At 43.5% G+C, this 12,046-nt stretch overlaps 1 long non-coding RNA gene across 1 annotated transcript; it reads right to left on the bottom strand.

Moving 5' to 3' along the window:
- Window positions 1–2,843: 2,843 nt before the first annotated feature.
- Window positions 2,844–9,258, bottom strand: LOC121301499. Its single transcript, XR_005947625.1, has 3 exons — window positions 9,087–9,258; window positions 6,156–6,394; window positions 2,844–2,886 (listed from the first exon to the last, which is right to left on the bottom strand). It is a non-coding gene; the product is annotated as an uncharacterized LOC121301499 (long non-coding RNA).
- Window positions 9,259–12,046: the final 2,788 nt, after the last annotated feature.

The raw sequence follows: 12,046 nt of genomic DNA, 5'->3' as shown, positions 1-12,046 counted from the left end.
CACAGTTTATATAAATAACCACTTCAAAAGGCACCAGTACCGTATCCACAGATTCTAGCACAGCTGTCCGCAAACCGGTACCCTAGGGTCCACAATGTTGTTACCATGACATCACTAAAATAATACAGAATGCTACAGTGCTGATGTGACTGCACAGGAAGGAGAGCCGTTACAGTCCACTACCCTCTGCATGCTCGGCTCTGGCTCCAGTTTGGGAATTCTGTATCTTAATAGCATTTCATTTTGTTTTGGCATGGATGGTTTAACTTCAACAGATAAATATTTGCATGCATGCTGTTACCTTCATTTACAGAAAGCGGGGATAGACGAGCTTGTGGAGCCCCCGTTGGCAGGATGTGACTGTATAACTGGGTTGCGTAGCAGGAAGCTCTGTAACCAAGAACGGGCACTAGGCACTCCGAGTTCAGCCCCCCCTCGCCCCTGAAATCACACGCTAGGCGCTCCGAGTTCAGCCCCCCTCCCTGAAATCAAGCGCTGCTGACGTCTCAAGCTCTGATGTCAGGTGCAAGAAGCTCTCTCCAGAGGCATTAAACATTCACAGCAGTCAGCTTGATAAATTAAACATCACTGTAGTTATGATTCAATCAATACGAACCCAGGGAATGTAGCAGAACAGAGGATGATTGGGGCTTAATGATCACTTTTCAGTGAAAGTAGGACGCACAGTTTTTGCATTTTGCTTTGGAGCCCTTATTTGCTATACAGTGTATTTGTTTAATAATCCCACCTCTGAACCTCAGCAGCAGGACTCTTATTTTCTTGATTCACAAACAAAACAAGAGGTCGGGGGCACTACACAATATTATTACCCAAAGACTGACAAAGCAACCCTTTCTAACCCACACACAGACCAGCGGGAAAGAGCAGATAAAACTCCTCACAAGAGCTGGGTTTGTTTTTAGATTAATACCCAAAGCGATTAAACAAATATACTTTTTTTTTTTTTTTTTAAAGATAACTGGGTCTGGGTTTGATTCAGACTTGCTGGCCACTATCCCGCATGCTGCTCACCCAGGTCCTGCAACATGGAAGAAACGTATTTACCTGCTCCAGGTATCATCCACTGAGAGGTACCGATTCCTAAACCAGAACACAAGGGTGTCCAAGCACAGTGCTGCAGGGCCATTCCACTCCTGCTGTCACAAGTATCTACTTAAAATAATTTATAACAGGATTGGAAGGGCCAACTTTGACCTTCCCTTTCTCATAGTCCAAAATCTGAGCGTTGCTGTACACTGACTCTTTCCAGCAAAGAGTGAACTTTCCCCACCTGCGTTCAGGCACAGGCCTGCCTTGACCTGGAAACCTGAGGGAAGTTAGACGCGGTACACCCGAGCTGCCCATCATCGCTCCTCTCGGGTGTATATCCAGAGGTGTTCCTGTTAACACTGTGCTCTTGTGATTAGTAATCATAATCCACCAGCAGAACTGCTCAAACTTGCAATGAGAAAAGTTGCACAACAAACTTAACCAACGTGGCTGAGAGATGATGGAAAAGTGACGATTCGATTACTTTTACTTGCAGGTCTGTGCTCTTAGGTGAGCAGAACATCTTGAATTTAGGCACAGACTAACTTCTGCATAAGACAGTGTGGAACTTCTTGGTAAAAATCAACCAGAAGAACAAAGGATTTTTTTAAGCACTGCGCATGTCGGCACATCAATTCACGGGGCACCACACTTGTCAACCTTTATTCTTAGTGCCAACCAGTCTAGATGCGATTACACATTAATTACCCAGTGGCACCCTGCAGTAAATAAAAGCAATTCAGGAAGTAATTGAAGATTGCACTCACACCTGCTACCAGCTCACTCTGTCGAGACTGGCTGCCTCTTTACTGAAGCAGTTTCAACACAGAATAGCCGACAATATGCTTAAAAACAAAAAGGACCAACACATCTGCATTAGCTTTCATATTCCGCCAGACGCAGGGTGACCTACTTTTTGTCCTCCTGCTCTGTGCTGCAAACTAAAGGGAAAACAAAGTGGCAAAAACAAATCTTGAACTCTCTTCAGGATAAAGTGGTGGTGTTTTGTGTGCTGTAGTGTTCTGTTCCCGGGATGTCTTCTGTACACAGCATGTGGATTTTGACAAATGTGTTTGAGAACCAAATCCAGACTAGTTCAGAATTACAGGTGCATTAGTGTGGAACTGAACTGTTGATGGGAAAAGTTATTGGGCTAACATCCAAGAGATGAACAGCACACTGCTAGCGATCTTCTGCAGCTGGGAAGCTATACAAAAAAAAAACAACCCCACACAAACACAACGAGAAAGGACATCCCAGGATGGACAGGGTTCAGAACACCCTTCTTTTTTTATATAAATATTTCATTCCCTTTCTCCAAGCCCTTTACAACATGCAGTTTTTTATTATTATTATTTATTATTATTATTATTATTATTATTATTATAATAATAATAATAATAATAATAATATAATAACACTCTTTACACATCACAAATGTGTATACTGTTATACTGCAAAGAAATGAACAAAATAAAAAGTAGTCTAAACCATTCAGTGCTTCTAAATGGCTTTGCACAGAGTTCTACACGTCCACATAGTAACAGGGCTGTGCCAGGTGCTGTCCTTTTTGGGTCTCCTGGTTGGGCAAAAAAAAAAAAAAAAAAAAAAAGGGGGGAAATAAATAATTTAACGTTGGCTTCAGTTGGCAAAGTAGACAGATGGGTCCCATCTTTCAGTTCTTCTCTCCTCCCTTCTTTTCTCCTTCCATCTTTTTAAATTCTCTCACTCATCCGTACGTTCCTGTGTGTCCATTTTTTTAAAAAATTTAATCACAGGCAGCGTAGCTCTCTCTAATAATCCCCCAAGTTTAAAAAAAAAAAAAAAAAAAAAAGCCTGGGGAGAAACCAAAAAAAGAATATTATGTACTATAACATCAATCCCTTATCCCCTGTGTGTTAAAAGGACCTCTGTTATTTTATTTATAATGTTAGTGTTCATGATCAATACTTCTACTACTTAAGCCATAACGATCCAGGTCTAGGGCTACAGAGTTTTCCAATCTTGTCCCTCAATCCGCCAACACCATTACAGCATGGTTACGGGTTGATGCAACAAAGTTGCAAAGCTACGGTCCCAATTCCCCTGCCTGTTGTGTTTTATTTGGGGTTCATGGCTCGGTGGCGATTGCAAAAGCAGACCCATGCAAGTCAGAAAAGAGCACAACAGCTTGACATGACCTTTAACCTGGCAGAACTGCCCCGTGGTTCAGAAGCGTTGTCCAGAGACACTCTGAAATGTCTGGTGGCCCGCAGGATCGCTTTTTACAAAACAGCGTATTATAAATACTAAGAGGTAGCATGTGTCGTCAATTATTTAAAAAAAAAAAAAAAAAAAAAAAAAAACAACATTTATTCAGTAGAGCTGCTGCTCATTTTCAACAGGAATTAATTCTCTCTTTAAAAAAAATGTAATAAAAAACTAGAAACATTTGCCTCTATCTCGAGCACAATACACAGACCTGCCCCCCGACCCTCTTTCTTTCAGCATCCCTATACCGGATTTCAACCAGTTAGTGGGAAAATGTGTGGGAGGCTTTGATGACTCATGCAGTGCGCTATTCAAACTTATTAAATATTCCACTTTCCTTTCATCAAAACTGATTCTGCAGTCATTTTCACATCCTACCGCACATAGCACAGGTAGCTCAGTGGTTAGAGAAAGCACTGGGCTGCAGTGTGGAAGGCAGTGGGTTTGAGTAGCTCAGTGGTTAGAGAAAGCACTGGGCTGCAGTGTGGAAGGCAGTGGGTTTGAGTAGCTCAGTGGTTAGAGCACTGGGCTGCAGTGTGGAAGGTAGTGGGTTTGAGTAGCTCAGTGCTTAGAGAAAGCACTGGGCTGCAGTGTGGAAGGCAGTGGGTTTGAGTAGCTCAGTGGTTAGTGTGCTGGGTTGCAGATTGGAAGGTCGTGGGTTTGAGTAGCTCAGTGGTTAGCGTGCCGGGCTGCAGTGTAGAAAGCGGTTGGTTTGAGTAGCTCAGTGGTTAGTGTGCTGGGTTGCAGATTGGAAGGTGGTGGGTTTGAGTAGCTCAGTGATTAGTGTGCTGGGTTGCAGTGTGGAAGGCAGTGGGTTTGAGTAGCTCAGTGGTTAGTGTGCTAGGTTGCAGATTGGAAGGTGGTGGGTTTGAGTAGCTCAGTGGTTAGAGAAAGCACTGGGCTGCAGTGTGGAAGGTAGTTGGTTTGAGTAGCTCAGTGGTTAGTGTGCTGGGTTGCAGCGTGGAAGGTCGTGGGTTTGAGTAGCTCACTGGTTAGTGTGCTGGGTTGCAGCGTGGAAGGTCGTGGGTTTGAGTAGCTCAGTGGTTAGTGTGCTGGGCTGCAGTGTGGAAGGTGGTGGGTTTCGACAGCTCATGCTAAAATGGCCTTGGGTACAAAAATGGAGCATGTTACTCATTGAAGAATAGAGATTGGTATCCAGGAAGGAGAATAGCTGGATGTGAACTAGAAAGAAAGGCCCTTTATACTGCAGAATAGGCTCAAATGTGGTCTGACCGTAACTCCTATTTGCCCCAAAAGGCCACTCCACTCGAACGTTCATTCTTGGTAAAAGGTGGAGCACAATATCATGGTCTCATAACTGTGCCTCCAGACTAGAGAATTATAAAGAGGGGTCAGAGAACAGGGAGGCAGGAGACTATGAATGAAAAGCTGTATGAATGAATGCAGGAATACATAAATCAAAATAAGATGGAGGAATGTAAAGGATGACCAAAAGGAAGCTTAGAACAAAATTTTAAAAAGTGCTGTAATAAGCAAGAGGAAGGGAAAGATAAAGACATTGAATACAACATATATTCATTCAAGGTCTGGAAATAGGACAGTAGTTTGATCCATTTATAGGAGTTTAATAAGACACACTTGAGCTTTTAACATTTGCACTGGGGCTAATCAAGCGCATGTTAAAACCTGGAACGGGTGAAACTGCTATGCAATAGGAGTCTTATTTCAATCTCTGCTAATTGATAAGGGGAAGCAAAAAAAAAGAAAAAAGACAGCAGAAGGGATAAAAAAGGAATATATGAAGACAGGAAACAAATGTTTCACTGGTAGCAATTTCAGCACAAAGCCACCTGAGCGAAAGCAGAGCTGACCTCCTTAAGGAATGGAGGAGCTTTCTTGTGAATGAGTCATCACGAGATGAAAGCCTGGCTCTGCCACTGCTGCTACACTGACATGAATGAGAGGGTGACGTTAGTATGAGAGAGAGAGAGAGAGAGAAAGAGAGAGAGACCCTGGAAGCGTGACTCTACTGCAGAGCTCTCCATCCACCCTCGCACTTCTGCTCTGCAACCCGCTCTCGTCAGCTCAGCTCAGGAAGCCGATCCGAGAGGGAGGTAACCCTTTCAGGAAGCCGTCTTCTCCCAATTTCCAGCCATTTGAGTGGGTTGGAATAATTATCGTTTGCCGCACTATATTATTGACTTATTTATTGTACTGAAAACTGATTCAAATCAATAAACGTCTTAAAAAAATAACAGGTAGACTCATGTTTCGTTTCAAGTGTGAAAGATTCGGTGCCTCGGCTGCCTTCCTCCGGTAGACTATGGATTTGTCCAGAGAGATATTCAGGGGGTGGGGGGGTTAAGTAATTAAACTGGGGGAAATGATTGGAATTCCCCCACCCCCCATGGTGGGAGAGAACAGTGGTATGGATTTTTACTGAAAACAAAAATAAATAATAATAAAACAAGTAAAAAGCAGTACAAGAGGAAACAGTGTGCGAGAGAGGAGGAACTACTAACAATGTGTGTGTGTGTGTGTGTGTGTGTGTGTGTGTGTTGCTCTCACTGGTACACTGCGTCAGTCTCCAGTGCCTCACTGCTGCTTGCAGGTGGAGTGTTTGTGTCCCTGTGTGTGTGTGTGTTGCTCTCACCGGTACAGTGCGTCAGTCTCCAGTGCCTCACTGCTGCTTGCAGGTGGAGTGTGTGTGTGTGTGTTGCTCTCACTGGTACACTGCGTCAGTCTCCAGTGCCTCACTGCTGCTTGCAGGTGGAGTGTGTGTGTGTGTGTGTGTGTTGCTCTCACTGGTACACTGCGTCAGTCTCCAGTGCCTCACTGCTGCTTGCAGGTGGAGTGTGTGTGTGTGTGTGTGTGTGTGTGTGTGTTGCTCTCACCGGTACAGTGCGTCAGTCTCCAGTGCCTCACTGCTGCTTGCAGGTGGATAGCTTGCGGATCTTGCTGGTGGTGGACACCCCCTTGCGGGAGGGGTTGGAGGAGGTGGAGCTCGTCCGCCGCTCCTGTTTTGATTTGCTGTTTAACTGCCCCGCCTCTGTGCCGTTCACACACACGGGCTTCGGGACAGCCTGGCCGCGGCTCTGCCCATTCTGCTCAATCTCCTCTTCAGGCATCTGTCCTGCAAGGGGGAGCAGAGAGACACACACACAAGAAACAAGGATGAGAACCCACACTGCTGCTTGCTGTGCAATTGAAGAGGATGAAAACGGTTCTAAGCCCATTTGTTGTTGTTTTGTTTTTTCTAAAATTAGGAACACCAGTCAGCAACTTTAAAAAAAATAAGCAATTCCTTAAATATTCATTGCTGCCAAACCGGTTGTCACCTCAGCTAGGAAGACAGTCCTAAAAATGAGATGTGATATTTTCACCCAAAAGCGAAAATTATCTTAGGAGACCAAAGGATTAGTACGAATGGTGGCAGCAGCTCTCTGGATAACAAGCACTGACAACTGCAAATAGGTGACTGGAGCCAACCCAAGTTGCTAGGACTGATGAAGACTATCATGATATCTCTGGCCCCAGTTTTCTAAATAGTAAGGCTGTAAAAAGGTGTAAAAATGGTTAATATTTGACTAAACATTTAACCAAAGTGTCCTGTTTCATGAGGCTCTTGTGTGGACTTTCATTAATCATTCACAGTGTCCTGATGCATGAGGACCATACAACTGAAATCAGTGTGGGAAAAACAATGTGAAATTTAAAAGAAACACCAAAAGTACAAATATAAAAAGCAGTGTTGACGCAATACTAGATCAAGTCTACTTTTTCAATTGCAAACAAGCCTGGCAGTTTAATATGGGAAACAGAAAGGTTTAAATGTTTAATCTTAAAATCTACAGCTAAAAAAAGCCCCCAAACAATCCTCGCTAAGTAGCCCCTTTGTTGACGCTCAGAAGGGGCCACCACTGTAGGGAGATGAAGCCTGCCTTCTCACCCTTTAAGATGCTCTCTCCTGGGCAGGGCAGTTGAGACAAGGGGGGTACATCCGTCTCTAGGACAAGAGCAAGGAGTGCTTCAAGGAGCACGATCCCTGCTCTGTGGATAAACACACAAGGTTTCTGGGCACTTTTCACAGTTTGCCAAGAAAACTTATTTTGTTCATTTCAGCTGATCATGGCAGGTTCATGATCCATGAAGCACAGCGCAGATGGCACTCTCTTCAGACGCCCACTCATTGGTTGTTTCAAAGAGATTTGCTGGCATGCCATCAAGGGAGGGCAGGGTCTACAGGGTTAGCCTGAATCTTTTCACTTCTGGAAGTTTCAACACACATCTGATTTGTACTTTCATTTCTGATCAATTCCTGCGCACCGGTCCAATTTCAAAGGGTTTTACCAGCATCAGGAGATGGCGTTTATAACTACAGGGCTGGACTGGGTCTTTTACTTCACGGGCGGGTCCACAAGCAGCCTTTTGTTTTGAAAAAAAGTCAAGCAAATAACTGAGATGCATTTTTAGTTTACCGCCGTGAAGCTTTAATTTAGCAGTCATTGACGAAAAAAAACAACTTGCAAAATTAAGGATACCGATTTGCACTTAGCTAAATAAGTTGCTATAGTTCTGTAATCCTTTAGCAAGCCTTAACAGACTATTTAAGAACAGAAGTAGGTTGAATTTGCTTTTCTTTCCCTGGAGTCTGATACGGTGCGCTGCACTAGTTCCGCAGAATCTTAATTGCAGACAGACCTGTTTTGCAGGGCAGAGGGTCTGCCTCACACTCTTCTACCAAACAATGAAGACAGAAAAGAGAAAACGCAAGGGAGATGGCGAGGAAAGTGGAAGTGTAACCCGGCGAGGAGTAGAGGATGAGTCACCCGGTTGTCACAGCAACATTAACACACTCCAGCTGTAATCGCTAATTTCAAACGCTTTCAAGTGAGCAGCAGCTGTACAGATTCAAAGCCTTTCTCTACCGTACTAAAAGAGGAGCTGGGGGGGGGGGGGGGGGGGGGATGAGACGCACATATAGAACAGAAGATCAGATCAGGTCACTGTCCAAGAGACTTCAGATATTGCTGCAATTATTCTGAATGGACACAGACACATGCATAACACCACCCCGCTCCGTCAGTGTAAAAACTTTTCATGAACCAGAACAAAAACACTAGGGAGACTGTTTAAAACGTCACAGACAGGAGGGCTGACACCGGTTATAGAAGGGGAAGCTAGAGATTGTTTAGAAAGGGAGAAGCTCATAATAGATTGCACTAGAACAATAATAATAATAATGTCCATCAGTTTATTTTGTATTTCAATGCATGAGATTTTATTTAAATTATTATTATTTCATTTTGATCAACATTAGTTATCTGAACGGAAATGAATGTTTACAAGCCTAGACACTTTAAATGTAGTCTCCTTTCCAAGTCTACCCAAGACACAAGCCTTCCCTCGTCCAAGACATCACTTAAGGAGAGGCTTAGCTGCAGTACTAAGCTGAAACCTGAAGCTTGGCAGTCTGCAGAATTGTCTATAGATCAGCCAGATGTCTCCAAATTTCCACATTTTACCAGTCAATTTTGACACAAAGCTAATCTAAGATGGTACTGCTACACTGGCAAAATCAATCAGTGCTGGCAGTATCCCTTTATAACCCCCTTTTTACAAAAAGCAACTTGTCTCTGGACCTGCACAGTATGTAGCACCACACTTGAATTCTACAAAATTACCATTGCATGCACAGCACTGCAAACAGCATTCTGCATTACTTCCCAGCACACGCTTTGATTGTGTAGAATGCTGCCCCTTAGTTGCAGCCATGTTCTTGGGTGTGTTGGAAGGGGGGGGGGGGGGGGGGGGGGGGGTCTTACTCTGCTGCAGGGCCCTGGGAAGCAGACTTCTCTGAAGGGACTGTCTGAGGGAGAGAGAGGGGAGCTCGGCTGGGCGAGGAGGAGGAGGAGCAAGAGGAAGAGCAGACAGCTGTCCACGAGGGGAGAGGCCCTTCACTGGCACAGGGGAGAAAGAGAGAGAGACAGAGAATGACAGAGATAAAATGACCACATTATCAAACACACAGAGCTAGAACATGAAAAGTGTAGGATGGAAGAGCCCAACACAGAAGACAGACACAGACACCTGCTAAACACCAGTGATGAAACCACCCCGCCATATGGAAGTGGACTCCCCAGCCAATGCAGTTTCCAGTCCTAGGTGCTTCTTGATGCCTGGTCAATACATTCATTGTTGTTCATTTGTGCCAATTATCCCCATGTAGAAAAGTGCCACGGGTGAGTGGGTAGGTCTTTCTCCAAACAAACATGTATCTTGAGATTCTTAGCTGCTAGTTTACATTAAATGGAATAAACTGGCTGAATGTGAAGCAGCTTCTATGGCTCCAGTCTGATAGATATTTCAATGTTTCCATCATTGGTCAATCCAGCAAGGTTCAAACTCAAAATGCACAAACAAACACACAGGAAGCTCTAAGCACCACAAACTCACAAAAGCACCAAACTCATCTCCAATAGTTAAGAGCTACAAATGCACACAGAGACCCAGCACTCCTCTTCCATCTTGGAAGCAAGTATAATGTGTTTAATGTAAAGTGAGGTGCGCTAAACGAGCTGGGTGTATTTGCACAGGACAGGAAATGAGCTTGGCAGATGATAATCCTCAAGCTGTGGCTATGGCAGCGCTCAGAGTGGATTACAGACTTCCATCTGCTCTTCTGATTGCATTATCAAAACACACAGTGGTGTCTGTCTTGTCTTAAAAGTTATATTTGTTTTCCTTCTTGGTGACAACACCTTGAAAAGGAAACGGCTAATTGCTGGCCAGGCTTTTGTTGGGGCAAACAACTAATAATCGTAATAAAATAAAAGAAACTGAAATTGAAGGTATGCATTGCCCAAAGACGGCAGTAAACTGGGCACTGTGTTTGAGGTTTGAGGGCTCAGATGATTCTTTCTTTCTTTCTTTTTTAAAGGATTAAGAAAGTAAATTCCTGATCCAATTTGTTTTCTTAAAAAAAAAAAAAAAAAAAAGCAAACTTTCTGAACGATCTCAGCAGTCCATCGGTTATATAAAACGGTAAAAAGAAGAAAAAAACGCAAGGGCAGGCATTGTTCTGTGTGCAAAGGCTGTGTTATTTAGTTTCTATTCAGAACGGAAAAGATTCAGAGGATCCATTCAGGCAATTCCATTTAAACCGCTCTGGATTTCCAATTAAAAAAAAAACAAAAAACCACAAAACTGCAGTGCTATTCCCAGTACAATGTTATCCACTCATGCCAAAGCTTCTGTACTCTGGACTGGACACTTAAACAGCAAGCAGCTTCAAAACACATCTCCTTTTCTATGTGCTATAATTCTAAGTGGTCTTAACTGCATTGCGTTTTACATTTCTGTTGTTAACTCTGTTGAGGTACTTTGACAACTAGTCCAGGAGCTGGTCTCCAGTTCTAATTGCCTGTCACAGACATACAGGCTAGATCAGTCAAAATGTCTTTATATTAGGAAACCCAGTGCCATCTAGTGCACAGGAGTGTACTGCTAGCAAAACAAAAGGAAACTTATCACAAGTTGATTTAGGTGATGCCACATGTATGCCTGGCGAGCAACTGGAACTGAAGAACAGCCTCTGATCAAGTAAAAGCACATCAAAAAAAAAAGAACACAACACACACAGTTTGAGTAAATGCAGTAAGATCCACCCAGGAATGCAAACGTTCTAAAAAAAAAGCAAGAAAAAAAAAAAAGAAATCACCAGCTTATTAGGATCTAGCTTTTGCAACCCCTGTCTTAACAGTGGTAAAAAATCTAATTAAAAAATTAGACTGCCATTTAGGAACTTGTTTTAAAAGCATGTTGACAAAGGTTTGTGCATTTCTGTTTGGACCCCTGGAGCTGGTATGCGTTTCAACAACACCATACGTGTTGACACAGCTGCAGCGCTATGCTCCATTCACATCAGTCCTGCTATCCCTCTCTCTGTGTGTGTACAGAATCACATACAGCATGGTCGCTCACCTGCAACTACAAAACTATCCCAGGCCTGCTCCCCACGCTACTCCTCCAAGCGCTGACCTTATACAATCACTCTATCTGATGAATGTGTTCTGAAGGACTTCCACCCAAGCCCTCAAAGCCACAGGCACTAACCACACCGATACAAAAGGGAGCCTACAGCGTATCTAATCAATCTCAGGAGCCCAGAGGTTCAGCTAAGACTCTTGGCGCGCACGTCACTGCTGCCATAGAAAGACACACAATCGTTTCCATTCCTCTGAACACTGCAGTACTACTATAAATGTGTGTGAGTTAGAGATAGACCAGCATCGTAACATGAAGGGGCTATAATTCTAAATACAGGTTTTTTCAAAACATGTCTGAGTGCATTTCACTGTAATTCACACACTGAATAAGGGAGTGTTAGGGGCACAGTTAAATAGCACAGGGTATATCTTTGAGGTGCTGAGATTGGAAGATGTCCTCAGTAGGTAGCAGGGATGATAGTTTGCATTTTGGTGGTCTGCTCATTGAGGCTCTCTCTACACACCTCAAAGGCATGCCTTATTTTCTGCCTCGAATGCAGAGGGGCAATTCCACATGTACAAGCAATGAATTCAAGATTAACAAAAATGTCTGAACAGGTTTTATTAAACGTGAACATATAACTTTCAAATGAAGATTATTATTTTAATTTATTTAGATCAACTATTCCCACCCCAGCGTCCAAATTATGGGAGATTGAAAGCAGATTGCGTTGCCCAAATATCTTCTGTTGTTCTCCTGTTTTAATGAAGGTTTATCCTTTGCAACTGGATATGGA

Source organism: Polyodon spathula, chromosome 27 (genome assembly GCF_017654505.1).
Source record: "Polyodon spathula isolate WHYD16114869_AA chromosome 27, ASM1765450v1, whole genome shotgun sequence".
Classification (NCBI taxonomy): Eukaryota; Metazoa; Chordata; class Actinopteri; order Acipenseriformes; family Polyodontidae; genus Polyodon; species Polyodon spathula.
This window is presented reverse-complemented; position numbering and strand designations above follow the sequence as displayed.